A 10,945-nucleotide genomic window follows, 5' to 3' on the forward strand; every position below is an offset into this window, starting at 1 on the left:
TATATCCAACTACGCATCCACTGCATATACACATCCTAACCAACGACTCTGAGACTCAAGCTCATATCATAGTATCATAATCATATATCTAAAATCCGTCCAAAACCAGGGTATGTCATTCACTTATTTATTGAGCTGACATTCAATATACAACCTAGTTAGTCACTCAACTTATTCAGTTGACATGACTTAACTACAACCAATTAATCCAGGAAGCCATTCAACTTAATCACAGTTGATCTTAGCCATAGTTAGGATTCAATATTTTCCAATCCATTCCTTTAATCCGATAGGTTAGGTTTAAGCGTTTTGAACTAAACCATCCCTAGTATATCACCGTCCCATACCAGTGCATACAATCCTCCATATCCACGTAAATTACGACACATAAATAATAAGCTAGTAATTTACAGTCCAAAACCAATATCCAAATCATTGCAAAAAAGTGTTTAAAGTTTCAGCAATTTAAATATAAGAGTTAAACTTTGTAATTGCAGGAAACGGTTTAATAGTTCCACATCTAGCATCCAAAGCATGCATGGATCAAATCTATTATATCAATGACTCTATCATGCATTCAAAATAAATTCTATAATCATACTATAGTCCAATAAATTGCTAAATTAATTTAAGCAATTTAGTTCTTTACATCCGGTAACAGCGTATTAAGTTGTATACTTGTATTCTGTTTTATCTTTTAGCACAGAGGCATGCACTATGCCACAAGTCCAATTCATTAATTAAAAGACTTCACCGTGCATTTAAAACTTAATTTAGAATCATGTTATAGCACCTTCAATGTCAAATTAAAATTAGACAATAAATTTCCTTCCAGCCGTTAACTGCATGTAAAGTCGTTAATTACCGCACTGTTAATTCTATTAAAACAAATGAGGTATTTTATGAAATTTAAGACCTTGATTACATATTGAATTAATTATTGAAAACCCCATTAAAGTTTTAAAATTGTTCAGAAACCCCAAGTGACCAAACAGTAGCTGAAAGATTACAGTATGCATCAAATTGGGAAGAGCCTGCTCTTGGAAAAATTAGAGCAGGCTCCAAATCATCCTAGAGCCGCCTCCATACAACCTTGGAGCTGGCTCTAATTAGGTGGGAGCCGGCTCTCTTCCCCCCTGCGAGCCTTCTCTCCATTCCAGTTTCGTTTTTGCCCTCTGCTCCCACTCCGGCCAGTTGTAACCTTTCTGTTTGGTTTTTAAAACTAATCTAGGAACCTTGTGTAAGCCTAGAAACATCCCCATGACTTATTTACAGTAGTTGCAAGCAAGTATAATAACTAAAATTACAACCGGATTAACATGCTTTAAGAAACAAAACTTGAAACAATCATGCATGAATTTGTAACAAATTTGATTACAACACAAACAAAGCATCAATAAATCATACAATAAACATGTGAGTTCTAGTTTATGATTTATTTAACCCTAGAGACTACTTAAGTGCACAGAACACAAGCCAAAGGGAAGGAAAAAGTAAAAGAACTTGCTTTTGAGTTTCAGACTTGAAACTCTAATTCCCAGTTTCTGTATTGTCCGTTCAACACCCTACGGCTGTTCCACAAACCACGTTCCTTCCTCCTTAATCCCACCTAGCCTTCCTCTCCTATCTCTCTCTGTTTTCCCTCTATATCTCACGGTCTCTACTTTTATAGAATTTACGTTTATTTTTCTAAAACCCTAAACCGTGCATTGCTTTATATTTATAGGTGTATATTAACACTAACCCTAATCCATGTACAATTAGAGGCTAAGTTCTAATTCCAATCCTAACCGGCCCATGAAACTTCCAAGTTGTAACATACGATGGCTATTTTTACGTGAATTTTAATCCACCATCAGAATTATAGTAATTAACTACCGAGTTTAAAACAGAAAAAAAAAAAAAAAAAACAATTAATACCATTAGTAATTTAAATAAACCAATTAATTCAAATAAATCACCATAATAAAACCATTAAACAATTAATGCAAGAGAATACAATTAACCACTTAAACAAGAAGTCCAATTAACCACTTAAACAAGAAGTTCAATTAAGTAAACAAAATAAAACAATTAACAAATAATTAAATAAAACAAATAAGCGAACAATGAAATAAAACAATTAAGCAGATAATCAAATAATAATAAATTAAATTCCCGGAATATCCTTTTTAAAATCAGGGGTATTACAAATATTGAATACACTTAATTTATTTGATGATGGTGCAACACAAATGGGAACCCTTAAAACTCATCTGATGAATCAAATGTGAGCATTATTTAGAGGCAATGCTAGATGAAGTTACTTTTATTAAATTAAAAATACTAATTAAAATGAATTTACCACCAACAATTATATATATATATATATATACACACACATTAATTGTTAATATCATAAATTAAATATATAAAAGAGTGTACAATAATATATTTATTTATTTTCTTAATTCAGAAAACTATTTAAAAAAATTCATACAACTAAGTAGTTTTATGAGTTTTTATTTTTTGAAAATTATTTTGTAAATTCTATTAACCAAGCAAGTTTAAAATCTGAAAAAATTTAAAACTGTTATCTAAAAGCTGTTCTGTGAAATATAATCCAAGCAAGTCCTAAGAATTTTTTTTGAGAATTTTGAGGAGAATGGAGTCAAATTCCTGATTTGACATCCCGATTTTCCAATATATGTGCAAAATTATCATTTTGCCACTATGCTCGGTTTTGTTCCCGTGCGGATTGTTTGATGCCTACAATAAATTTCTAGTTTAATTAAGATGGATCATGGAAATCATTAAAAAATCTATACATATATAAAAGAAAAAAAAATTCATGAAGACTAGAATAAGTTGGACAATACAATAACAAAAAATAAAAACCAAAATTTTAGTTAGTTACTCGTATAAAATTATGTATATAAAAAAGAAAGAACCAAAATTTTGAATTTTGGTTCTCTCTCTTGAGCAAAATTTTGGTTCTCTCTCTTGAGCAAAAGTGCCTCTGAGAATTAAAAATACGGTGACGACAATGTTTTCAGGAAAATTGGTTCAATATAATTAATTGCATTGAAGGATATCTGTATGCTTGTATACCATACCTTTGCTCGACTTGTACGTATTTATAGGCCCATGGATGGGCCACCAGAAAAAAAAATTAGGGCAAATCATTTCAGCCTCCCCAATCGCCTCCGTCTGTCTCGTTCTCATCTCTGAACTTACCCAACCCCCCCTCTCTGTGCAACTGCAAACCACAAAATCTACAAGAATCAGAAGTTCAAAACCCATATATTTCAGTTTATCTATCTGTCTGCAAAAATCAAAAGTTCAAAACCTATTACCTATATCAAAACCCAGTTCAAAACCCACATATCGGCATATCATTTCAGATTGTTCAAAAAAATCAAAACCCATATCTTTCAGTTTCCATCGCCCGCTGTTCCAGTTCGGGTTCGCCGTTCGCAAGGTTCAGCCGCTGTCTCTCAACTCTCAAGCTTGCCCCCCTCTCTCTCTGCAACGGCTAACTTGTATGTATGGGTTTTGTTTTATTTTTTTTTTCTAAATCAACAAATCAGGTCTGTAATTCTTGTTTTGCAAACTAAATCCTATTTGGTGAATTTTTTTATGATCTTTTTTATATAATTTTTTTTTTTTACGTAACAAAATTTGCATTGCATTTTGAGGTAATCACCGTAATCTACATTTTATTTCACCAACACAAATATATATATGTATATATATATATATATATATATAAATTTTCTGGTTTTTTTTTCAATTAAATTTAAATTTTTATCAACATGCCAAGCTTTTTGAAAATGGAAATCTTTTCAGAACTAAAAAAAAAAAAAAATCATAACAAGAACTTTGACAAGCAAAAGTACTTAATATAGGGTAAAGCTCTAAAGTTACTTCTTGAAAATTAAAATACTTATTACAAAAAGCATGCTTTTGAGTGAATTCCGTAGTGTTGGAAGGGGCTTGCCATGAGCTACCTCACACTCTGCTTCCACTAGTGGATTCTAAAATAGGATTAGTAAATTGGTCAAAAGAACAGATAGGGTACTGAGTGGTGAATTGTTCAGAAATAAATTGGTAATTTTTTTATTAACTACCCAAATAGGATTTTCTATGCCTAATCAGTCAATTGTCTAAACAAACATTGTTAGTTAACTAAAATTGAGAAACTGGACAAAAACATTATTCATGACAGCATTAAAATATGTAACAAAAGGTAGTTAGAACTCTCCTATATAGAAGTGGAAAAATTTGTATGAGAGTACTGGAATTCAACTACATGTCCATAAAGACAACATTTCTCTTCATGAATTTAGGTAGTTTGTCTTCATCTAATCACTGACACTATACTTATTAATGATAGTTCAATCTCAAAGTTCATAAATCTCACTGGTACCCTAACCCCTCAAGCTTCAGATCTTAGGTCTTTATCAACCTATTGAGATCTGTCTCGAAACATTTTCACTTTTATTCCTATAGAAGTTAAAATTTGGAAAAATCTAGGTGAATTGGATGTTTATTATAACCTGTTATCTGGTGAAATTCCCAGCAATATTGGTAGTACTAGTTTAATATTAGAGATTTTAGCTATGGAATGTAACTTCTTTCAAGTGAGCATCCCTAGGGATGACAAGAAGGGCAGGTTTGGGCGGGGAACCCCTCCATGTCCCCTTCCCCTTTAAGTTTTCCCGCCCCGTCCATTCCCAAAACCGTTAAGAAAAACCCCACCTGCCCTACCCTTTTAAACTCCCACTAATGCTTTGTTTGGAACCAAATCCTTTTGGGATTTGAAATTGGAATGGGAAAGGGAATTAGATCTCTATCATGTAGAATTCAAGCAATCACACTATGATTACACTTTATTTACTTCTACAAAAAGCCGTAACCGTTGTGTTAGTTTATGTCGATGACATCATCATCACTGATATTAGTAGGGCATGTGTAAGTGGGTGATGGGATATAATTATGTATGTGTTTACTTTGATATGCGTCTTATAAAGACTAATTTCTTTTGTATACTGATAATGTATTATCCCTTCGTTGTTTTTGTGCTTTCAAAATTTAAATTGGAATTTCTTAGATTGATACGTTTTTACCTTTGGTGCAGGAATCAAGCTGATACAAAAATGCCAAGGGTAATTCCCATACTACGCAAACAACTTAATTGTCAATTTTGCAGTCCCATTTTTTCATCACTGTTGGAGGCATATTAAATTCTACTTCCTCAAACACAGGCCACATAACACGCATGTCCCAACACTTCCTCATCAATTTGTAGCATCCATTGGCATCCCGAAAGAGGAGATCGTTTTTAACAAAAAACCCAGAAATTTATGATTCAAATCAACCAAAACCAAAGGGGAGAAGAAAACAGTTTTAAGAAAAAAAGAAAAAGAAAAAGAAAAATGAGAGCACCAATTACCCACTTCAATTTTTCATGCGAGTTACACTGTGGAAGTCGCTTGGTCATAGTCTCCCAAAAAAGGGAGAGACAACTACCCCAACCCCTTTTATTTGCAATAGCCTCCAACAAAGATTTCTTACGTTTGACTGCACCCGCCGTAAAGCCTACTAAGCCTCTTAACTCTAGAAGGTCTTTTTGAACACTTTCTACAAGTCCTATTTTGTCAAAAGATTAAACAAAGTGGCAATGTTAACATGAAATTTAGACGAATCTCATAAAAAGAAGTCAGCTCGAATTCACCAGGCCAGAATAATTTGACCATTTTGTTTTGCATCACTATAAGAACAGATTTCCATGAAAGCTATCATTTTGAATGAAATCGTCCAATCCTTTTATAATTCCCTTGAATGCACTCAAAAAGTCTTTTTCTGGACGAATCATGATGCCACTGTCAATATGCCAAATTGGGTTCATTATCCCAAACCCAACGAATAAAACCTGCTCTCAAGCGGTCCAAGACTAGTGTTGTTACCCCATCTTCGAATTTATGGTACTTGATCTTTGCAATATTTGAATTGTCGTGGCAACTTATTTTTTCCACTACTTTTTCGGTTGTCAGCTTATCATGTTGTGCGTAGCTAGTAACTGATATCTTCACAGGTTTTCCTATGTGGGCAAAATTGCCGATTCAATTTTAATAGCACTCATAATCTTCTAGTGTTTCTTCTACTTCCCACCACACACTTCCACTGCTGCACTGCAAAAGACAATACAGAACATAGATAGTAAATTTTAGCACTTTCCATGAATCAGCAACCAAGAAAGAAAATAATAAATCAATCTTTTAGCCTAATGGAAAGAAAGTTCTAGAAGAGGTTTTGGTGGGGGATGCGTCTCAATTCGTCTGCAATCTATACAGAATAGCAAAGTTCGTTGGATCATTTATCTCTTTCTCTCTATCTGGGTTTGGTTGTGGTGGACTTTCAACATACAATCGGCAGCTTCTCTTTTCGTAAGTCAACTTCGTTTTCTTTTCTTCTATTTTCTTTACTTTGTTCTCTGTACTCAAGATTTCATGAAACACACAATCACTTAGATTTCAGAATTCTAGTGAGATTAGATTTTCAAAATTATCAAAATTGTAGTCCTCCTTGTTTATTTTCTTACTCCTTGATTATTTGGAGATCAATAACGATAATCAGATCTGGTTTATTGATTCTGAACCAGATTTTTATTTGGAGTGTTTGAATATCAGTATTTGTGTTCTTATTTTAAGGCTGTGATTTTCGTAGTGTATGATATAATGTGTGTTGATTTTCATAGTGATATAATGTGTGTTGATTTTTCATATTGTATGATATATGCACGGTATGTAGTCAATTTATGGGCAGTAAGGAATAAGCTTAAAAGTTCACGTGGCCAATCACATCAGTTAGCTGCAAATGAACAGTTTTGCATCTATGAATTAAGGGGGAGTATACGGTTGAGATATGAAAATTAATTTTTTTTTTTTTTTTTTTTTTTTTTTTTTTTTTTTTTTATAATTTGGTTAGGAAGTAAACTTTAGAGTAAAGTAATTGAAAATGTTGATTGGTAACTTTAAAAACACGAGCTGGACCAAACTTGGAACATGACATGAGACTGAGCTTGAAACTAGCCGAGGATGATTTTTACAAATCATAACAAGCTGATCTTGAGTTCAGCCTTTTGAATTCGTCAATGATGTCAAGCCGAGTTTATGTTGAGTCCACAAACAAATGAGCCAAGCCTGAATAGATTAAACATGTTTTGACTCTACTCAATTCATTTGTTAGGCACCATCCACTGTGAAAAGGATTTCATGTGCACATTGAATGTACTGTAGGACTAGGACAGTTGGTTTTCAGATGACAAACGATTATATATATAAATATATATATATGAATGTAAAAATATAGAGTGAATATGCTATTTTTTTGTTTTGTTTTTGAGTTCATAGAATGGGTCCATTCCCTTTTGTCAATGACATCGTGTTGTGTTCACGGACACAGAAGCATCACCATGTAAGACCTAAACTCCCAGTAGTTGTTTGGGTCCATAATGTCACACATTGGAAATCTATTCCTTTCTCAAAGGAAATCCCTCTAGAAGTTGGCCTTTTACGGAAACCGGAACATTAAGTCGTACACAAGAACAACTTCATACAGTAATTGGCAACATCCCGCCAATTTCTCGTAACAAGCGCCAAGGCAAGCAAGAATACATTTCCACCATTCCATAATGTCTAAGAAAAAGGCTCTCATATACTCTGTGATCATATAGCTGAACTGGACAAAAACATTATTCATGACAACAATAAAATATGTAACAAAAGATAGATAGACCTCTCCTATATAGAAGCGGAAAAATTTGTATGAGAGCACTGGAATTCAACTACATGTCCATAAAGGCAGTATTTCTCTTCATGAATTTAGGTAGTCTGTCTTCATCTAATCACTGACACTATACTTATTAATGATAGTTCAATCTCAAAGTTCATAAATCTCAGTGGTACCCTAACCCCTCAAGTTTTCGATCTTAGGACTTTATTAACCTATTGAGATCTGTCTCGAAACATTTTCACTTCCATTCCTATAGAAGTTAAAATTTTGAAAAATCTAGGTGAATTGGATGTTTATTATAACCTGTTATCTGGTGAAATTCCCAGTGATATTGGTACTAGTAGTTTAAGATTAGAGATTTTAGCTATGGAAGGTAATTTCTTATAAGTGAGCATCCCTAGGGATGACAAGAAGGGCGGGTTTGGGCAGGGAACCCTCCATGTCCCCTTCCCCTTAAAGTTTTCCTGCCCCGTCCATGCCCAAAACCGTTAAGACAAACCCACCCCATCCCTAACCATATTCAAATCCCCACATGCCCTACCCTTTTAAACTCCCACTAATGCTTTGAAAAATCTAGGTGAATTGGATGTTTATTATAACCTGTTATCCGGTGAAATTCCCAGTGATATTGGTAGTAGTAGTTTAAGATTAGAGATTTTAGCTATGGAAGGTAACTTCTTTTAAGTGAGCATCCCTAAGGATGACAAGAAGGGCGGGTTTGGGCGGGGAACCCTCCATGTGCCCTTCCCCTTTAAGTTTTCCCGCCCCGTCCATGCCCAAAACCGTTTAGACAAACCCACCCCATCCCTAACCATATTCAAATCCCCACATGCCCTATCCTTTTAAACTCCCACTAATGCTTTGTTTGGAACCAAATCCTTTTGGGATTTGAAATTGGAATGGGAAAGAGAATTATCTCTCTATCATGTAGAATTCAAGCAATCACACTATGATTACACTTTATTTACTTCTACAAAAAGCTGTAACCGTTGCGTTAGTTTATGTCGATGACATCATCATCACCGATATTAGTAGGGTATGTGTAAGTGGGTGATGGGATATAATTATGTATGTGTTAACTTTGAAGTTTCTTCTCTTTCATATGCGTCTTATAGAGACCGATTTCTTTTGTACACTGATAATGTATTATCCCTTCACTGTTTTTGTACTTACAAAATTAAAATTGGAACTTCTTAGTAGCTAATTAAACCTCAGGTACTGTTAGATTGATACGTTTTTACCTTTGGTGCAGGAATCAAGTTGATACAAAAATGCCAAGGTAATTCCCATGCTTGGTTGCTGATTCGTTGCTGGAAAGTGCTAAAATTTACCGTCTATGTTTTGTATTGTCTTTTGCTGCAGGGCAGTAGAAGTGCGTAGTGGGAGGGTTATGAGTTATGAAAATGGAATTAGCAATTTTACTCACATAGGAGAACCTGTGAAGATATCAGTTACTAGCTACGTAGAACATGATAAGCTGACAGCCAAAAAAGTAGTGAAAAAAATAAGTTGCCACGACAATCCGAATATTGCAAAGATCAATGTCATAAATTCGAAGAGGGGTAACAACACTAGTCTTGGATCGCTTAGGAGCAGGTTTTATTCGTTGGGTTTGGGATAATGAACCGTGGCTCTCTGGCATATTGACAGTGGCATCATGATTCGTCCAGAAAGAGACTTTTTGGGTGTGTTCAAGGGAATTATAAAAGGATTAGACGATTTCATTCAAAATGATAACTTTCATGGAAATTTGTTCCATGGTGTTACGGTGATGGAAAACAAGATGGTCAAACTATTCTGGCCTGGTGAATTTGAGCTGGGTACGTTATATTATGTCTGCACTTTTAAATACAAAAATGCTGTTATGAGATTTGTCTAAATTTCATGCTGACATTACCACTTTGTTGAATCTTTTGACAAAATAGGACTTGTAGAAGGTGTTCGAAAAGACTTCTAGAGTTAAGAGGCTTAGTAGGCTTTGGTGCAGTCAAACGTAAGAAATTTTTGTTGGCGGCTATTGCATATAAAAGTGGTTGGGGTCGTTGTCTCTCCCTTTTTTGGGAGACAATGACCGAGAGACTTCCACAGTGTAACTCGCTCAAAAAGTTGAAGTGGGTAATTGGTGATCTCATTTTTCTTTTTCTTTTCTTTTCTTTTTTTTTTTTTCTCTCTTTTTTTTTTTTTTTATCCTTAGAATTATTTTCTTATGGTATTGGTTGATTTGAATCAGAAATTTCTGGGTTTTTTTTTTTTGTTAAAAACGATCCCCTCTTTCGGAATGCCAATGGATGCTACAAATTGATGAAGAAGTGTTGGGACATGCGCGTCATGTGGCCTGTGTTGGAGGAAGTAGAATTTAATATGCCTCCAACAGTGATGAAAAAATGGGACTGCAAAATTGACAATTCAAGTTGTTTGCGTATTATTTTTTGGATTGGAGATACAGAAAATGCGCCCGGACAGTCAAGCTTTAAGTTTAACACGGATTCTCAGGAACACGGGAAAGAGGTATGTGCATTTTTTTTTTTTTTTAATCTTTTCTCTTTTTCATTTTTTGTTTCTTTTGAACATTATGGGTATTTTTCTGGGCAGATGTCGTATCCACAAAGCTACACACTGAAGTATGGAAAGAATTGCTCTTACGCCAAGTTTGATGATGCCTCCTCTCTCTCTCTATACACGCAGACTTTCCACAGACTAGTATTTCATATTCGGTACAAATGGATTGTGATAGCTAAATCAATAGTGTTACTACTTTTAAGTATCTCTCCTTGTTTTGAATGGTTGAAATTTACTACTAGCAATACTTTAGTGTGGAGATCCTGTACGTAAACCTGATCCAGGAGTTGGCTTGTCATTTTTTTTTTATTGCAGATTTGTGATCAATGAGTTGGCTTCTTTGCTTTAATTTGTTACATCATGAAATGGTTTAAATTTTAGTCGTCGATATGGTGCGGTTGTTCAACACAATGAAGTAGAAATGACGAAACAAAACAGAAAGTGAGCAACAAATGAAGTAGAAATGACGGTAATTTTGAATTCAACTTTAGTACCTTTTAAGTTAATATGAGCACAAATGAAGTAGAAATGACGAAACAAAACAGAAGCGCTATGAAAAGTTCCACAAAGAATTAGTGAAAACTTTGAATCCACAAAATTGAAAATTTTT

The 10,945-nt window shown here is 34.2% G+C and overlaps 1 long non-coding RNA gene across 6 annotated transcripts; it reads left to right on the top strand.

Annotated features, from left to right (window-relative positions):
* Positions 1-3,114: 3,114 nt before the first annotated feature.
* Positions 3,115-10,714, top strand: LOC132271025 (uncharacterized). Of its 6 annotated transcripts, none has more exons than XR_009469634.1 (7): positions 3,115-3,521; positions 5,120-6,428; positions 9,029-9,055; positions 9,139-9,338; positions 9,427-9,596; positions 9,702-10,284; positions 10,369-10,712. It is a non-coding gene; the product is annotated as an uncharacterized LOC132271025 (long non-coding RNA). The 6 variants fall into 6 exon arrangements; XR_009469633.1 differs by having other exon boundaries at positions 3,116-3,521; positions 9,139-9,596; positions 9,702-9,887; positions 10,007-10,284; positions 10,369-10,710; XR_009469636.1 differs by having other exon boundaries at positions 3,120-3,525; positions 5,120-5,147; positions 6,336-6,428; positions 9,139-9,596; positions 10,369-10,702.
* Positions 10,715-10,945: the final 231 nt, after the last annotated feature.

This window comes from Cornus florida, unplaced genomic scaffold (assembly GCF_030987335.1).
Source record: "Cornus florida cultivar Cherokee Brave unplaced genomic scaffold, ASM3098733v1 CherokeeBrave_3.0.0_Hap2_Chr08, whole genome shotgun sequence".
Classification (NCBI taxonomy): Eukaryota; Viridiplantae; Streptophyta; class Magnoliopsida; order Cornales; family Cornaceae; genus Cornus; species Cornus florida.